We start from the raw sequence: 20,086 nt of genomic DNA, 5'->3' as shown, positions 1-20,086 counted from the left end.
GGGACTGAAGGATGATATGCGATGTGTTTTATATGCTTCAGCAGGCTCAAAAACAACACCACCACAATACTGAGTGAAGTTGTCCAGCATCAGAGAGTGAAGGCCAATGACAGACAGGTAGAGGCGGAGCAAGGTCCTTGTTGAGTGTGTGTGTGTTAAAGCGAAAGAAATGAAGTCCAGATAAGAGAATGTAGCTGTCAAATATCCTCTAGCTGTATTAACCATCACAGTAGAGATTGTATGTAGTAGATGATATTTGATTTGCAGCTTCGCTACACCTCACCTGGCCTTGGCTCTTTCATATTGGGCAACCGTACAGCAACACTAGCGGTTAGAGAATCACAGATTTTATTGTTATTTGTACTTCTTTCTACACTGTAAAATAGCCAAGTCAATTTAAAGTGGAGACAAGTGGAGAGGATAACTGACTGCAAAACTTCTAATCACTCAGCTTGGTCAACAAATTGTTTAAATAAAGGCTGCCCATAATTTATTTTAGTAACTTCGTTACTGTACTTAAGTAGATTTGTGACATATCTGTATTTTTCTTGAGTGTTGAGCTTTATAGGTGTCTAAAATATTACGTAATACGTACCTCATTACCGCTACGTACTTGCTCCATGAGGTCAGTCGTTTCTGGCTCGGCTTCATTCAAAGCTACAGTTTTAAAAAACAACTGGGGCTGCAGCAGAGTCTGACCCTGCCCAAAGAAGCAAGGCACTGAAAGTGTGAGATCACCTGGAATTAGCCCAAAACGAATATGTGGTTTGTACACTGCTCCATGTTTCAATGGCATACCCATGGGCTGACCGTCTGTTGTTTCACTTTTCAAATAGAGAACAGGCCTTGCACAGTTACATCACTTTGGCCTCGTGTCTGCAGTAGGTATGAAGCAGCCTTTATTAATCATTTGTGGGAAAGCTTTTTAAATCTGTTGTTCTTGTAGCCGCCAATTGTGCTCGTTATTAAAGCAATGTACTCGTCTGTCTGTTACATTAGAATTTCTAGTGAATATGTGACTAAGGAAAAAGGTTAAGGCTTGACGGTGCCAGTGTGTGTGTTTATGCACTTTGGGCTTGACTGAATATAAACCAAATATAATTTTTGTGTAGGGAATGGTGTAAATAAACTAGACAATACAGTAATATTGTGCTGAAAACCTTTATTTACATTTTTTACAAAAAAAAATTTGAAATCCTCAATTTTACTTTTTTGGAGTAAAATGAATCGTTTAGATTAAAAGACTAATCACCATAAATAATTATATAATATAAGCCTGTGGGTAAATCTGAATCTGTGAAAGCTTCGGTTTGTGTGAAAAACAAATTGAGCTGAGCTTCGGTTCTGAAATCTGATTGAAATCTTAATCAAAATGATCTCTGTGAAACTATTTATTATTTATTTATTGTGATGAACAGCACTAACAGATAACCTCTAGCTGACACACTCGCGCTGCTTTGCCTCCCGCCCCGACTCATTTACATTTAAGGCATTTAGCAGATGCTCTTATCCAGAGCAACTTACCGAAGTGCTTTGCTATTTACTCAAGAATAACCTCAGCTAGTTTGAATAGACTCCCCACTTGCCTTTTGGCACCATGCGTTTGAGGGTACGTTTCTGGTCCTTTCTGCTTGATCATGACGTTAATCCTTTATGTAGCCCAGATTACCCCCCACCTCCTTACGCCTCACTCCTCTTTTGGCACAATGTGTTTGAGGGAAGTCTGGAAGTACGAATCTGGCCCTTGAAGTTAAAGTGTCAGAGCTGTGTATCAGAGGCTGCTCTGTCAGATACACTGAGGAGCTGAATCAAACGATGGTTCATACTGCAGGTCTGTTCCACATAAATAGATCAATTCCATTGAACTCTGATGCCTTTAATGCCTTGGGCTCACAGTAGGAACCGCCACTTTCTGTAAGTTAAACGCGTGAACGTGTTAAATCTCCTTCTTAATGAGCTCTGCATACTGTATCGCTATGTAATGCTAGCATGAGTTCTCCAAATCTGACAGCAATCTACAGATTTTTCCACTGTTATACTCAGTGTATTTAAAGGCATGTATACATAGCTAGCTAAGAGTGTTTAATATTGATTATTATGGTTATTATTACCAATTAGTTCCATCAGTTCAGTAAAACTAAAGCAGTCAGTCCTGTGAGGTAGGAATGCTGGGGTTTTTAGTGGTCTGAGAAACGAGTTTTCATATCTGAACTGACAGCATTAACAGAGGTGATAATTTCAACAGCTTTCTGGATAAAGTTCTTTACTGCCACTTTCTTAATAAGAGCAAATATCTGGATATCATAGAGTAGGAGTTAAGTAGGAGTTCCTGGAGAGGCTGTTCATTTTAGATGGGTGGGGTGTTGTTTTGCTGGTTTGCTGATTGCTGGAAAATGTATTTGCTGATAATTATGATTAAAAACTACTACTAAAAAGTGTATAAGTAAATGTGTTCAAATTAAGGTCTGAGTGAAAAGACAGAAACAAGCTATTAGTGTTAATCACATGTTCAGGGTATCAGAGCTGAGAACCAGCTATTACCACATTTATCACCAGTGAAGTAAATATGACACTGGGAAACTCAATATTTTAATTATGTAGTTTTATTTTTTTGTACTACTAAATGTTGTGTATGATTTTGCAGACACTGCAGCAGTCCTACCATATACCACTATATAAATGCTATACTAATACCATACAAATACTATTATTTATACTCTGTGTCATTCTATGTTCATCTATAAGTTTAAATACTTATATTTCAATAAAAAAGTTATAAATCAAGAAATTAGAAGCCCTTAAAAGAAATTTTTGTCATGTTTACTATTTAGTATAATATACCTTCACTTGAAAAAAAGTAAATCATACTACAACTTTTACTTTTACTTTTAAGTATTCTCTTTTTTGAGATGACCTTTTTATTTAATTTTAGAACAATAACAAAATAGGATGAACATGGAGTACAATTACAATAAGGATAAGAAAATAAAGCATAATAATACTATAAATAAATAAATAGGTAAAGTAGGTGAAAACTGCACTTGAGTATTTTCTAACTGGAATAGCTGTACTTTTATTTAAGTATGGCACTTGCGTACTTCTGCCATAGCCACAGCGACTTGCAAGGTTAAGGTTAGGCTTAGCCAACCTCTGTAATACCCTAACCCTTGTAGGAGACGTGAACATGGAGCCAATCAGCGAATCCCTGAGCTATTACGCCCTCCCACCGAACAGTTCTGTTGACCCAAGTACGGTTAGCTAACCATACTGAGAAAACCAGGCCCAGCTCAGCCGAGTTGCAGGCGTTTCGTGCCGAACCATGAACCAGGTAGCTGTGAAAAGTGTAGTAGGGTCTGGTAAGGTATGTAATCAGCCTAGCACCAGGGTAGCACCTGGATAGTACCAGTGTAGTGCTAGCAGTGCAGTTAAAAACATCATATTGTGAACGTGCTATGCACACTGCATTTGAGTTTGTTAATAGAAGAACGTGTACAATCTACGTCTGTTCGTATTGTTCCAAGTTTTGCTATTTCTTGTGATCAGAACAAGCAGAAATTGGCAGAATTGGAGACTAAAACCCATCACTGCAGACTGTTTATCAAACATAATTGTAATCAAATATTGTTACATGGTTAATTTACAGTGCAATAGGAGGCCCTGATGGTAAATGAGTGAATTTCAGCCTTTTAGACTCGTAAGCCTCTCTGGTCATGCTGATATGAAAGCATCCCACCGTAACTCCCAGCTAGCACGGGCAGCGCTATAGGGCATGGATTAGATTTAAACCCTCTCAGCATGCAGATATGACTGTTTATCTGGGAATTACTGTTTATCCATAAACTCTCAGCACTCATCTGTGCAGGCTTTTCTCCTCCTTATATTCATGCGCTGTATTAATGAGGGCCACGGTAATTATACCGAATTGAATTAACTGAAGCTCAGCAATGGGACATTGGGATGGTGGTTGGAGGGGGTGGGGGGGGTTGTTTTTTTGATATTTGCTCGGTGAGTGGTTATCTAAGGGCTTAAAGTCTGCTTCTTTATTTACTGGAGGATTATGGGTCAATCAAACCAGTGCCACACACACATATGCTGACTGATTCCAAGCTGATTACTAAACAGGCATTATGGATGTACAGTATAATCACTGGATTCACCAGGAGGTTTCCGTACTCAGCATACGGCTACGAATGAACATGCAGTAAAAATAACCGCTGCACTGACTTTAAAGCTGTACATACTGTAATGGCCACATAAATAAAATCATGTTACATCAACACAGGTAGTGCTATTCCTGGTGATTTAGGCATCTTCAGGCATACTTTTGACAGTGCTTTAGACTCCTCATCACATGGCAGCTTTACTGAAATTCAGGTCCGAGTCTCTAGAATAAACAAGACTCAAAACAAGGAACACTGTAAGAGCTTGATAAAGAACCACAAAGAATAACCAAGACTCAAACTACTCAGATGAACCAACACAAAGGAAAAGGCCCATATAACATCAAAACACTGAAACAAATTCCCTAAAAGCATGAGGGAGGATGATGATGAACATTAAAGGGACCAAGACTCAAAAAGAGAACCTCTCTAGGAACATGAAGAAGAACCACTAAGAAGGACCAAGACTGGGTTCCTCTCAGTTGTCTCTAAGAGCATGAGGAAGAACCACTCATGGGAACCAAGACACCAAGACAGCCCGAAGAAGAACCACTAACCAAGATTTAAAAAGAGAACCTCTCTAGGAGCCCGAAGAAGAACCACAGACACTAACCAAGACTCAAAAAGAGAACCTCTCTAGGAGCCCGAAGAAGAACCACAGACACTAACCAAGACTCAAAAAGAGAACCTCTCTAGGAGCACGAGGAAGAACCACAGAAACACTAAACAAGACTCAAAAATAGAACCTCTCTAGGAGCCAGAAGAAGAACCACAGACACTAAACAAGACTGAAAAGGAGAACCTCTCTAGAAGCCAGAAGAAGAACCACAGACACTAAACAAGACTCAAAAAGAAAACCTCTCTAGGAGCCAGAAGAAGAACCACAGACACTAACCAAGAATAGAATGAAGATGACCCACAGAGAAGAACCAAGACTGGGTTTCTCTCAATGGTTGCTATATTCATTATCACATAGATCAACACTTAGAAGGTCAGATTATTGTTATTTTGTTTTAGCCAAATACTTCCATTACATCAGTAATTACATTGGTAATTGCATTCCATTTCCATCTAAATCAACAGGGCCTTTGCTTTTAGTAGAAGGTCAAGACACAACAATAAGTCAAATTCAAATTCCACTAAAAATATCTCGGGCTGATTCACAGCATGCTCTCTATTTCACCCTCCACCCCCCTCTCTCCCTAATTTTTTATATTCTGTCTGTTTCTCTCTCTCACTCACTTCTTATCGCCCTCTCTCTCTCTCTCCAATTCTCTCTCTCTATCTCTTTCTCTCTCATACACATTCATTCCTTACATCTCTCTCATTCTTGTTCTCATTCATTCCTTCTCTCTCTCTCTCTCTCTCTCTCTCTCTCTCTCTCTCTCTCTCTCTCTCTCTCTCTCTTTCTCTCTCTCCTCCTCCTCCTCCTAACCCCCCTCTCTCTCACAATTACTCTCTCACACTCACTTTCTCTGTCCAATTGTGTATTTTTTTCGTTCTTTTCCTCAGCTCTTTGGCACAAGAGACTGGTCGATGACATCCAGAAGGCACTGGTAAACTTTTTTTTGACTACCTTCAGAGCTGCTGTACTCTAGAGAGGACAGGGCCTGATAGACATTCGGTCCAGAGTTGCTGGCGGTGCAGCGCTTTCTGTATCACACACATCACTGTTGGACAGGTCTGCGCTCTTTTGAGGGCTGCTGGGCACACAGGCCGGAATTTTGGTGATGATTTTAATGAACTTGGTTTGATTCACAGGTTGGATTAAAAGTGTCTCTCTCTCTCTCTCTCTCTCTCTCTCCCACTAATTCCCTATATGTATCTCTCTCTCTCTCTCCAATTCTCTATCTATCTTTCATTCTTTCTCTTGTTTTTCTCACTCTCTCTCCAGTCCTCATCCTTTCTCTAATTCCCCATCATTCTCTCCTATTCTCTTTTCTCCTCTATTTCTCCATCTCTCTCTCCCACTCATTCCACTCACACTCATTCTCTGTCCAATTCTATTTTTCCATCTTTCTCCCTCTCTCTCTCTCCCCCTCTCTCTCTCTCTCTCTCTCTAATTCTCCATTTCTCTCACACTCACTTTCTGTCCAATTCTCTATTTATCCTTTAATTCTCTCTCATTCTCTCTCTCCAAATCTTTTGTTTCCATCTCTCTCTCTCTCTCTCTCTCTCTCTCTCTCTCTCTCTCTCTCTCTCTCTCTCTCTCTCTCTTTGAATCACTTTCCAATTCTCTATTTTCCCTCTCGCACACACACACCACCTCTCTCTCTCCCCATTTCTCACTCTCTTTGTTTTTCTCTTTTTCCCCCCTCACTCTCTATATTCCTCTCCCCCTCTCTCTTTCCAGTCCCTTCCTCTTTTGGTCTCCCTCACTCTTTTCTCTCTCTACCCCTCTGCATTTCACTCTTTCTCTCTCTTCATTTCTCTCTCTCTCTTCGTTTTTCTCACCCCCCTCTCTCACTTCTCTCTCTTTGAAATGGTAATATGTGGGTAAAGTCAGGGAAAGCTGTGTCATGCTTGAAAAGAGATCCCGCCGCATCTTACGGCTGTCAGCACTGTGTGTAAGCGTGTGTGTGTGTGTGTGTGTGTGTGTGTGTGTATCTCCACAAACAGTTTTCACTAACACACTAACACACTAGCACACACACACTACATGTTTTTCTGTCAAATCGGGGACATTTGGCCACTAGAGAGAGTGTAAATAGGAATGCTTTCACAAGCTTTACACTCACACTGTGTCCATTAATAAAAAGGGGCCACCAGAGGACCACTGCTGACCAGTAATTATTTGGGTGGCGGTCCATTCTCAGCACAGCAGTGACACCAACATGGTGTGTGGCAATGGTATGAGTGTTAAAGGCTCAACAGTACTGCTGGTACACGCATCGGTGGGTGCAATCCTCTAATCCTTCGTCAATAGTTTTTGGATGGTTGCCCCTCTCTCAACCAATAACCACAGTCACACTGATGTGCCTGATACACTCATACTATATTTACATTTAAGGCATTTAGTAGACGCTCTTATCCAGAGCGACTTACAAAAGTGCTTTGCTATTTACCCAAGAAAAACCTCAGCTAGTTAGAATAGACTAATAGTTCAAAAATACCTCTAAGCTTTAGACATTACTAAGCACAAGTCAATAAGGTGACCATAGTACTCTGCTATTCGTCTAAGTATTCTCTGAAGAGGTGGGTCTTCAGTCTGCGTTTGCTCATACTAGCACCTACACACATTATCATGTCACTAGAGTGTTATGGCTGCATAGAGAACGGTCCAACACCCGAATAATCTCTGGTCAGCATGAGGGCATAGACTAATAGACTGAAACCCAATCCAGGCATATGGTAATAGATTAAGGATCTGCAATTTTAAGCTCTATCTAGTTCCGATCCTTTGTTTTTACTACTGTGTTCTAACAGAGCACCCTCTGGTGCCCTCTGGACTTTATTTCCAAACAGTGGGATCATTCAGTGTGATTCCTTAAAAGTCATCAGAATCTCTAAAGCGGCCACAAAATGTTTGTAATTCCGAACAAATTTTACTGCTCCAATTTGACTGCACTTTAATTAAGTTATTAACTAAAGAAGCAAATAATACATCAAAAAATGTATCTCTACACACTCACTCAACATTCAACTCCCTAATAAAGCCTGTACAGACCAAGTAAATGGCTAAATGACCCAGCTAACATATCTATGTGTCTTACATGGGTAGTCCACCAGAAAGTTTTGGCCTCGGGTTCCACATTGGCTGCACATATGGATGCCCACCAGGGTCAATGATGGGACCATGGGCCCCATCTGAGTTGTACACTGCATATGGGGCCTAGATGGGACTCATGTAAGATTAAGGTTGGCTGTAACAATGGGGCCCTATTTGAAAAGCCCAACTGGGTCCCAGTATAAATGCATGTACAAACCCAATCAGAATCCATGCGGACCTGCAACACACCTAGCCCATGTTCTACCCATGTGAGCCCCATATGAGCATGTTGTCTGGATATTGTGTCACACGTGATCAATTAGTTATTTATTTAATGTGGATTAACTCATTATAAAAGACTCTGTAATAGCCACATGGTTGCTCTTGTGCTGCTGCTGGATATAGCAGACAGAGAGTTCTGCAGGGAGAATGTGCTTTTGTAGGACTGATTTATTAGCTGAGAGTGAGCACTGGTCGAATTTAGACTGTCGAGATCCATTCTTTTGTATTAATGCAACATTTTTGAGCCAGCTTTCAGAGGTGAGTTCATCAGATCCCATGCTATTCCTAAACCTGTACAGGTGCTGTCTGTGCTTGGCTTCTTGGATACTGAAACCTTACAGCAGGAATTTCTCAGCCCTCAATCGTCCCAGGATTATTCCATTTTAAGATAGCTTTCGTGGCCCTGCGTGTGGGCCCTGGTCACTGTGCGTGGTTGTGCACTAGGGTTGGGCGGTATGCACGATTATTTATACTGTCATACCTTCTCAAAGTGTTACTGTGTTATATGGTATTACCGGCGGCTGTAAGTTGCACGAGTAGAACAGAGAATTCGACCCTTCCTCTCTAGAGAGGCCACCCAGGTGCTTGTTCAGTCTCTTGTCACTTTAAGACTTGACTACTGCGACTCTCTTCTGGCTGCTCTCCCTCTGCACACCATCAGGCCCCTGCAACTAATCCAGAATGCAGTAGCACGGGTTGTCTTCAACCTTTCTAAATTCAGCCATGTCACTCCACTGCTGCGTTCTCTTCACTGGCTTCCTTTCGCTGCCCGCATCAGATTCACAACCTTGACGCTGGCCTACAAAGCCAAGAATGGACCAGCCCCTCCGTACTTGATGGCAATGGTCAAAAGCTGATATTCACCACAAGCCCTTCGAGCTTCAAGTACGGCTCTGCTCAACCCGCCATCCTTTATGATTCAGGGAAGACATGCGTCCAGGCTTTTTTCTGTCCTGGCACCAAAGTGGTGGAACGAACTTCCCCTGGGCATCCGAACAGCAGAGTCGCTTGCTGTGTTCTAAAGCAGACTAACGACCCTCCTCTTCCGAGAATACTTGGACGAAGTGTTGAGTATTATGGTCTCCATATTGACTTGTGTTATCTAGTATCTAGACTTAAATTTTTAGTCTATTCAAACTAGCTGAGGTTTTTCTTGAGTAAATAGTGAAGCACTTTTAGACTTTTAGACTTTTAGCACTTTTAAGGCTAAGAGCGTCTGCTAAATGCCTTAAATGTAAATGTAGTGCAAATGGTTCTACAATTACGTGGCTTCTGTACCACCTCACAGTGCCTTATTATAAATTATAAATGTGATCAAATGCCATGTTCAGTTTACTCTCAAGGTTAAAAACTAAGTGGACAAGCATTATTTTTGTCATTCAATAAATGTTAAACCATCGGTCTGACGACAACATCAAGGTTAAACTTCTCTGAATCATGTGAGAGAGAAGCTGGTTGGCCTTAGCTTTGTTAGCAGGATAATAGTCAGAACTAATTCTGACAAGTCTGACTGACAGAAAGCACACTTCTAAACATTTAGACGAGAATGACTCAGATCAAGCGCCCGCTGTTGAAAGGACAGAAAGCTGAAATTACAGTTTCTTTCTCCTTGGTTTTGGATCTGTAGCCCACTTGCTGAGCTAGCACAGCACCCAGTATCAGATAGCTCAGTTCAGCTACTGCTGACCAACTGCTGAGCTCCCGACACATACTTGTCTGAGACAATGAAGTCATGCGACTGGTTGTTGTGAGTAGCAGAAACACAAACTGAGACTGAAAAATGGTCTAAGGAGTGTCTTCAATTGGTTTTAGGCCCATTTAATATACAGGTTTGCTTAATATACAGGTTCCCTTTCAAATGAACGTAATGTTGCTAAACTACGGTCGGCTAGTTTTTTTTCCCACCTTTTTTCAGAGCATGACATTTACAATCAGTAAGCTCCCACACGTGTGGGAATGAGCTTATTTGGTCATACAATATATAGAGAAAGAGAAATCTGAGACATCAGACATGCCATAGTACCCTCAAAATATTTAAATACCCAACTTTATTGTGCACCTCAGAATGTTCTGTAACTAGGAGCACGCCACTCAATAGTCAATGTGGACGAACATGAAGAAGCTCTTGCAGAGCAGACACAACTGAGATACAATCTAAAGGAATTTGTATGATCGCTTTATTAGACACCACAGTAGTCAATAATCCTCAAAAAAGGATGTTGCATCAAGTATAAACACCTATACCATTTGAACGTGACACTCTGCTATGAAAGTATTACTCAGCCTTTAGCCGGCATAATCCGTCTAATCCCTTGCTATACCGAGTGAGTCACAAATCTATAGACAGACAATAAAAGGTGCTGATTTAAATACACTTCCTTCAGTAAAGCCTGAAAATTCCACTCAGAACAGTTGTTTTCTGCTGTTCTGTAGAGATGTTGAAGCTGTTGAAGGAATTCTTCAGTCTAAGGGCTTCTTCCTATGGTGGTCATTTGTAAATCATGGGAGTGGTTTATGGTAATGGTATTGTAATTTTAGAGAAGCGTTCACATGTGCCCAATTTGTAAAGCATTGGTATTCATTAACATACACACTTTCTCCTAATAAATGTGGTGTTTACACAGTGTTTGTGAACCTGGAGAAAGGTTTTCAGGAAGGTCGCTATTTGATCATGTTTTGATGAAGGTTTTAAGAATGAGATTCATTGTACAAGCGTTCTCAGAAGATAGAAGAAAGGTTCTGAGAACATGAGAACTTAACGTAACATGTGAGGTTCCAGAGCATTGACTGCGTTTGAGCTGCTTTTCCTCCAGACGCCCAGGTCGCCCAGGTCGTTGTGCGAGGTTGTGCAGTAGGGTTGGGCGGTATGCACAATTATTTATACTGTTATACCGTCTCAAAGTGTTACTGTGGTATATGGCATTACTGGGGGATGTGAGTTGCACTATTCTGGCTGCTCTCCGTTTGCGCACCATCAGGCCCCTGCAACTTATCCAGAATGCAGTGACACAGGTCGTCTTCAATGTTTCTAAATTCAGCCATGTAACTCTGCGTTCTCTTCACTGGCTTCCTGTACCTGCTGCCCGCATCAGATTTAAAACCCTTATGCTGGCCTAAAAAGCCAAGAATGGACCAGCCCCTCCATACTTGATGGCAATAGTCAAAAGCCAATCTGCACCTAGAGCCCTTCGAGCTTCAAGTACAGCTCGGCTTGATCCGCCATCCTTTAAGATCTATGGAAGAGTCACTCACTGTCTTCTAAAGCAGACTGAAGACCCTCCTCTTCCGAGAGTACTTGGATGAAGTGTTGAGTATTATGATCTCCATATTGACTTGTGTTATCTAGTATCTAGACTTAGAGATAGCTTTACATTTTTAGTCTATTCAAACTAGCTGAGGTTATTCTTGAGTAAATAGCGAAACACTTTTGTAAGTCGCTCTGGATAAGAGCACCTGCTAAATGCCGTATATGTAAGTGTTTGTGAACCTGGAGAAAGGTTTTCAGGAAGGTCGCTGTTTGATCATGTTTTGATGAAGGTTTTAAGAATGAGGTTCATTGTACAAGCGTTCTCAGAAGATAGAAGAACGGTTCTGAGAAAATGAGAACTTAACGTAACATCTGAGAATCCAGAGCTTTGACTGCGTTTGAGCTGCTTTTCCTCCAGATGTTTGTTTATGTCCCGCCAGGGAAATACACTCCTACCACATCTTTACTGTTAACTTACGGCTGTTAGGAAGAAAGCTATCGCAGAAATGTTCCATTTTACCAGCAGGAGAACATGAATCGTTTCTATGGTTGTAAACCTGCACTGAACAGCGTTATTAAAACTGAGATGCATACACACACACACACAAACACACTGCAGAAAACCCAGTCACAGAGCATCCACCACACTATAAAAATATTATGAAGTTATTTTACATCAGTAGTCGACAAAAAACAACAGATATCAGTTCTGACTGTGTTTCACTACACACACACACACACACACACACACACACACACACACAGTAAGACTGGATTAAAAGATATTAAATGTCTTCCATGGTGTTGATAACTGGTTGACATGATGTTGCTAGGCATATGCTATGGTGTTGCTATCGTATCCTAGGTGGTTGCTATGGTGTTGCTAGATTGTTGCTATGGTTTCCCAGGTGGTTGCTATGGTGTTGCCAAGTGGTTGCTAGGCGGTTGCTATGGTTTCCCAGGCTGGTGCTATGTTGTCAATAAGTGGTGGCACAGCCATTATAAATCAGTCCAGAATCAATCCACATTGAACACACCTAACCTGTGTGATGGCAGATCGGATTGTTATCGGACGATACTCACCATTAATCTACTCAGATCAGAACATCCCTAGCTATAATCTACGAGATCTCCAGACTGATTACGGTTTTACTGTTGATGTTATAACCTGTCAGATTGGTTCATTAGCCCTAAAGCCATCACACTGGGAGGCCTGCTGACAGGTGTCAATGGGTCATTCACTGTTTATTAGCACAGATCCAGAGACATCTCACTTTCTCTCTCTGCCGTGCATGATGAGCTTCCCCTCACTCCTTTCAAACTAGCTCCAGCTGAACTCCTCTTGCATCATATTGTTTTGTGAATCTGCGAGTCTGCCAGAAGTTTTGCTTGAGTTCCATTCCCTGACCGCTGGTGCCCCCTGTGCATTGCTGCTGGAAATGCACCGAGCGGTCAGACACGCTGTCACTCACACTCATTCATGCGCTAAACAACGCTCCCCTTGCCTGCCACAGTGAACTCAGCCATTCAATAATTCATCTGATCTGGAGCTGGAGGACCCAGCGTGAGTCAGCCTGACGGGGGCAAGGGGAGACGGGTAAAACAGCCTAATGCCCAGCACTCTCTTTCTTTCCTAAATACTCTTTGGCATTTATCGATTCAGCGGGCTTTATTCATGCACCACAGAAAGGGAAACTTGGACAGCTAGAGTTTAGGACAGGGTGATACAGAACATTGGAAGAAAGGAATGCACTGAATGTACTCTATATTTCATCAGAATTTGAGGGGATTTTCACTCACTTTCACCCACTAGGTAAGTCTCTCCCAACACACTTTCTCTAAATACTATCATGCTGGGAGGGTAAAGGCAGGGCCGCTAAGTGGCAGCAGTAAGTGGGGGCAGGGTGAAGAAAGTGCTCGCTGGGCACTGAGTTGGCTGCCCACCGCTCTGGGTGTAAGTTCTTACTGCTTACTGAGTCCCTAGTGAGACCATACTTGTTTATTTAGGATGGGTGAAATGTGGAGGTTAAATTCTGTCATACAGGTCCTGGGTCATGCTGCTTGCCATCAGCAGCCAGAACCAGAGAGAGCACAATTGGTCTTGATCTTTCCGGGTGGGTAGATGTTTCTCCCCACATCACTTCAGTGTGATGCTTGTGTCTGCTAGCAACAAGTGTTTTTTCTTAGAGCTGGTTGGTTGCCCTTTGGCGCTGTAATGGTGACATTTAAAAAAAAAGGTGATGGCTGGTTGTGCGTGAGCTGGAGGGGGCATGTGTCAAAGTCTTTTCCTTCTCATGTAAAGTCGTCATTTTGGAGATTTGAGGTTTTTGCGTGACAGCGTTGATGTGCTTCCTCATGTGAAATGATGTCTACTCAAATTGCTAATGTATGCAATACCACTGGACAGCTCAATATGCTTAGGGGAGAACACCAGGCCTCCAGGCCTCTAGATACGTTCCACAAAATATTTTGTTAGTTTCTGATCCTAGAGCTGCCCTTGGTTGGATATTTTTGGATGGTAGATTGAATTCATATGGTTTTTAAACAAAAAGCTTCCAGACACTTCTGTGTGGATCGCAAGTAGCAGGCATGAGAAGTGATAGCCTTCATTCCCTTTAAACATCAACGAGTCTTGGGCAGCCAACGCTCTGTTACCGTTTTTTTCATCTGTGCTTTGTCAGACCACTGTCAGTAGTCACCCTGGACGGTAGTTGCCCTACCCTGACAGCTGACCTGGAGCATCTGGCCTTGACAACCTGGCCCTTGTCAAAGTCACTCAAGTCTTTTACACCTGACCATTTTTCCTGTAGTTGCTGAAAAACGACTCTTCAGTTACATTCATCCGAAGATCATCCCATTGGATAATCAATGTTTAACATCATCTGTGGGTGGAAACACCAGAAGAGCTACTATACCATGCCAGTGTCACTGCTGTGTTCAGACTGGTTACTACCCATTAATATCCCCTGAGCAACAGTCCTGCAAAGGGACTGATCAAATTTTACAGATGGGCTGCAGTCCGTAACTGTACACCTACTGGGGTGGAGCTATTCAATAAGTAGAGCTCATGAAGTGCAAGTACAAGAACTTTTCAAAGCATAATTCAGTTCTGAAAGTCACATTAAAGACAAAGACTTTCTCAGAGGCTTTTGAAGCGTTTTTTTTTTTTTTTTTTTCTTGGACTGTCTCTGTGGGTAGGTGTATGGGGGGGTAGCCAAAAACCAGACAGTACTTCCCCAAGGAGGCAGCTGAAAAGACATGACGGGTCAGATGCGGTAAGCAGAAAAGAAAAAACAAGATAAATAAAACAAAAGAAGGTCAGCAGATTTACAGAATGTCCTTTACTTTCAGCTGTCCTTAAAGAAGGGCCATGTTCTACACTTTCTGAATTTTATTTCCTTCCCCAGAGGTCCACTTATAATGTTTCCTAACCCTGTCTCAGTGCCCACTAGAGGTCTGCACAAAGAAGGTTTGCCGGCAGGTTTCGCATGATCTGCAAATTAATTGTCAGGCGGGATCAAATTTGCAGCACTGTGGCCATAGCAGTCAAACAGCCAACAGGTTGCGGGTTTGAGCAGGCGGGTTGTAAAACGCTTGCTGGGAGCTGAGAGAGGTGGGAATAGGCAGGATAGAGGAACCCATGAGATAATGAAGACAAGAATGAAGCTAAAGAAGGATTGTTGAAGATGGACAGCAGCATTATTATCATCATCATGGTCAGGAACAGAGATTTGACAGCAGCATGGTTCATAATGTGTGGGTTCTCACAGACCAACAAGGAACCTTGTGCAGGACCCTTTTCACAATTTGAGCCCGATAAATCCTGGCAATCCATTGATGGAATAACCTGGTCATCCAGTATATTTAAGTAGTCAGCTGACCTCATCCTTTGGGCACACAACCCTGCTGAACTTAGACCTGACCAACTGCAGCAACCCCAGATCAAAGTACTGCCCCCCACAGGCTTGTACGGTGGGCACTAGGCATGATGGATGCATCACTTCAGCCTCCTCTCTTCTTACCCTGATGCGTCCATCACTCTGGAACAGGGTACATCTGGACTCATCAGACCACAGTACCTTCTTCCTTTGCTCCAGAGTCCGATCTTTATGCTCCCTAGCAAATTGAAGCCGCTTTTGCCAGTTAGCCTCATAGACGAGTGGTTTCCTTAAGTAGCTACACGGCAATTTAGTCCCAATCCCTTGAGTTCTCTTCGAACTGTACGCATTGAAATGCTCTTACTTTCACTATTAAACACATCCCTGAGTTCTACTGTTGTTTTTCTACCATTTGATTCCACCAAACGTTTAAGTGATCACTAATCACGATCATTGAACATTCCTACTTCAAAGAGGCTCTTACCTATTTGCTTGGATGAATCCAGGTGGTGACCTTTTTTTGGCCTGGTAGTGTATTTTGCAATACTGTGTCCATTCAACACAGTTCTACTAGAAGACTCTGAAGACAAGCAGTAAAGCATAAGTTTAATCTTGACAAATAATGACATAGGAACAATATTAGCAAGTTAAAACTTTGCTGATAGGTAAAATCATTATCGCAGGCTCATACCCAGCCATTGGGACCAAACTGGTGACGGTGGGGAGGAAAGAGGGAGAGACATGGCATTACTTCTGAAAGCAGCAAAAAAAAGATGTAATAAGAGGTCTTTTTAAGACTTTTATTATGGAGGCTGGTGATTGGCTGAGTAAAGGTGACGCTGCATTAGCATTAGAGTCTCCTGGTAGAACTTTCTCTAGAGCTTTCATTATTAATTTTTAATTAATAGTTTAAATGCAAAGATTGAGGCCTGCAGCATATAGAATCGTAACCCCTATATTGTGATGCGTATGTCACCAGGCTCTCATTCAGCCCAAAACCATTCCCGAACAAAGCATGCAATGTGGAAGCAGCATTATTACACTGAAAGAGGCCCCTAGCATTGGAGAAAAACTCTGCCATTAAGGCGTGTACCTGGTCCTCAACCACGCTTAGATAGGTGACATCTTCACATGACTGTCTACATATACATTTACAGCATTTAGCAGACGTTCTTATCCAGAGCGACTTACAAAAGTGCTTCACTATTTACTCAAGAAAAACCTCGGCTAGTTTGAATAGACTAAAATTCAAAGATACCTCTAAGCTTAGATACTACTAAACACAAATCAGTATGGAGACCATAATACTCTACTCTTCGCTATGTCTGCGTTTGAATCCAGTGAGCTCTGCTGTTCGGACACCTAGGGGTAGTTTGTTCCATCACTTCGGGGCCAGGACATGAAAAAGTCTTGACGCTTGTCTTCCGTGGATCTTAAGGGATGGCAGGTCAAGCCGAGCCATAGTTGCAGCTCGAAGGGCTCTTGGTGCAGATCGGCTTTTGACCATTGCCATCAAGTTCGGAGGGGCTGGTCCGTTCTTGGCTTTGTAGGCCAGTGTCAGGGTTTTGAACCTGAACGTAGAGACGTTGAAGACGACCCGTGCTGCTGCATTCTGGATTAGTTGCAGGGGCCTGATGGTGCGCAGAGGGACAGCAGCCAGAAGAGAGCTGCAGTAGTCAAGTCTTGAAGTGACGAGAGACTGAACAAGCACCTGGGTGGGTCTCTCTAGAGATGAAGGGTCGAATTCTCCGGATGTTGTACAGGAGAAATCTGCATGATTTGAGAACAATAACTGAGCTTTGAGCTTCTGTAGATGGAGTGACCAGTGAGTTCTCAAAGAAGATGGCAAGATCACTGTGAAGTCCAGCAGTTCCCGGCATGTACAGCCGGGAACAGCATGTTGTTTAGACTCAGGGGTTCCCAGGAGAACATTACACAGAGCATCACTGGTTTGCAAATTTTTGATTTCTCACTTCGCCAGATAAAACATTGGGTTTTCTCAGTCTGCGTCCCCCAGGTTTGCATGCATGTGTAACACTCTCATTACAAGTTTCACCTGCAGCTCATTTCCCTACAACTCCGTACTCCGGTGTTTAACAGGCATTTCTTAATTAGTACACAGATCCAAGTGCCTTCTCCCAAAAAAGAAGACTTTGAAGAACAAAGGAACACAAAGCAGAAAGGAAAGGCCCCGGAACCCCTCTAATTACAGCTACAAGCCCACTGAGTAATCAGAAGCTCGGTTTAAAATCTCAGGGAGCAAAAAAATATGCCAAACCAATGGAGCTGAAGGAACACTGCTATGCCGTTCACACACCACAAATGAACGTGAAAATATGATTTCAGAATTATGACACATAATGCAAATGTGGCTGTAATTAGAAATGGCTGATTGACAGATGGAAACAGCCGACAGTAGATTGCACTGTTTTTGGAGGCAGAAAGAGAGTTGTTGAAGAGCTTTCTCGTTATTAAATCCCAGCCTGCCATGAGTAACGTCTGACGCTTTTTTTTTCTCTCTTAGGTGTTAACCAAAGCTGCTGTTCGATTCCAGACAACTTCAGCACTCAGGAGAACTCGGAATTAGCATGTCTTAATTAGTGACACAGTTTCTGTCTCTCTGTTTCTCTCTTTTACTTTTTTCTCTCTCTCTCTCCACTATATTTAGATGTGTTTCTAGGAACAAGGGTTAGATTACATGCAGATGATGTATAATATGATGTTAATAATCTGTAGTAATTGCCTTTGTGTGGACTGAATGTGTACTGAATGTAGTTTGATACAGTACTGACATAACCCAGACAATCTACACCTCAACCTAATTCTAATTCTAACCCCTTTAACCTAATTCTAACCATAATATAATCTAAACCTAACCTACTACATCTGAACCTGTCTAACATCAACCTTAACCTAACCTACTACACCTGAACCCTGAAGTCTAACCCTGAACTTAACCATAGCAGAATGTGAAATTCGTATCATTACTGCAGGAGTTTCTGTCCATGAATTTTTTTAGAAGCTCCATACTGAAAAAAGGGTGGTGCTTGCTGTGGTGCTTGAAAGGCTGGGTTGTGTGTATTTTCCAAAACAGCGCCATCAGTGGCCGGGAGCTCTGTCTGATTTGTAAAATATGTACAAATATGTTTTAAGAATTTATTGGGGTGCACTTGGGGAGTTTATGACTTTTGAGTCTTGGGTCTTTTTCAATAGCTTTTCCTCATACTCTTAGAACACTTCCCCTTTGGTCCACAGTTCCTCTCAGTTGCTTTCTTTTTTATTATTAGCATTTGAGTTCTTGGTTCTCCTCAGTGGTTCTTCGTGCTTCTGGGGAGTTTCTCCTTTTGAGTTGTGGTTCTTTCAGTGGTTCTTCTTCTAATTTCAGTATGCATGGCTTGGCTAAACTGCTATAGATAAATGTAATGATCTGTGCATGTCAAGTGTGTTGTAGCCCAGCAGCAAGTTGAAGCAGGCCAGATTGACACTTTAGACTAACACAGTCACATGATTCTGATTATTTATTTACATTAATTGTAATACTAGTGTATATCATAACTGTGTATCATTGTAAATGTGTAAGTTTTGTAGCTACATTTTAAAAAGGGTGGGTGGAAGTGTTTTTTATGGCATTCATACCATAAATGCATGTTTAAAAAGGGTCCTGTACTCAGCTACTATTTCATATGCTTTTACGGTTCTTGGTTACGGCCTTTTAAAGGCAAAGGATTACAGCCTATAAAGGCTAAAGGTACAGGAATGTACAGTAAATGGATTTAAGGGGAGGGGTGGGATGTGTAGCGGAGGCTTCTGCCCTGAAAGGGCTGCTAATAAACCACATCTTCTGGTCATTATGAGCCAGTATCCAGCTGCCATAACAGAGGAACACACAGCATAACTCTCCCTAAGCATGCCATATTACTGCCTGCTCTGCCTGCCTAATGGCCGCTTAACACAGTAAACTCTGCCACAGGCAGCATGAGGGGGTGGAAAATGTGCACAAGAGAGGAGGTTAGTGGAGAAATTGGAGGTGACATGAGGCTATTTACTGAGAACTACAGGTAATGGGATATATGGAATATAACACCATGGGCTGTTGATCTAATTTAGAGAGAGTGAGAAAGAGAGAGTGTAATAAAGAAATGAAAGAGTGAATGACAGACGAATGACGCAGTAATAAATACTGCGTCTGGAAACGTTGGTGTAATGAGTAGAGAGCAGCTCTGTTCTGTGAAGAGACGAATGGCGGCAAATTCGTAATGCTAACCAGTGTCACATAAAAAATTTCGATTTTAGTTTTTTTAAAGAGGATTATTGAGCGTTAAAACAACAGTTTGATGGAAAAGCTAATTTCCTGTTGTGTGCAAAGTTTGATTCTTGCTGCAGCTATGGAGCTAATGTAGCTAACAAGCAATGAGAGCTAGAGGGTATTTCACAAAGCCTGTCCGAAGCCTGTCCATTAGGTGAAAAAAAGCTGAGGGACATTCCTACTTAGACAATTTGGGCTTAAAGTATCTGGCTAACTAAGAAATTGTGCCTTGTGGAATCAGTCATTGACAGATGATGTAAAAGTGGTCTTCACAGTGGTTCTTCATGGTTTTGTGGACTTTCTGCTTTCTCCTAACAAGCAATGAGAGCTAGATGGTATTTCACAAAGCCTAAAATCAAGCCTGTCTAATAGGGAAAAAAGTTGAGGGACATCCCTACTGGACAGTTATCTTTTGGCTTTAGTAATCTGGCTAACTGAGAAATCATGCCTTTTGGTTTCAACCACTAGCACTAGTGGTTCTTCATGCTTTTGGGCCGGTTCTCC

The sequence above is a fragment of the Salminus brasiliensis genome, chromosome 13 (assembly GCF_030463535.1).
Source record: "Salminus brasiliensis chromosome 13, fSalBra1.hap2, whole genome shotgun sequence".
NCBI classification, from domain to species: domain Eukaryota; kingdom Metazoa; phylum Chordata; class Actinopteri; order Characiformes; family Bryconidae; genus Salminus; species Salminus brasiliensis.
This window is presented reverse-complemented; position numbering follows the sequence as displayed.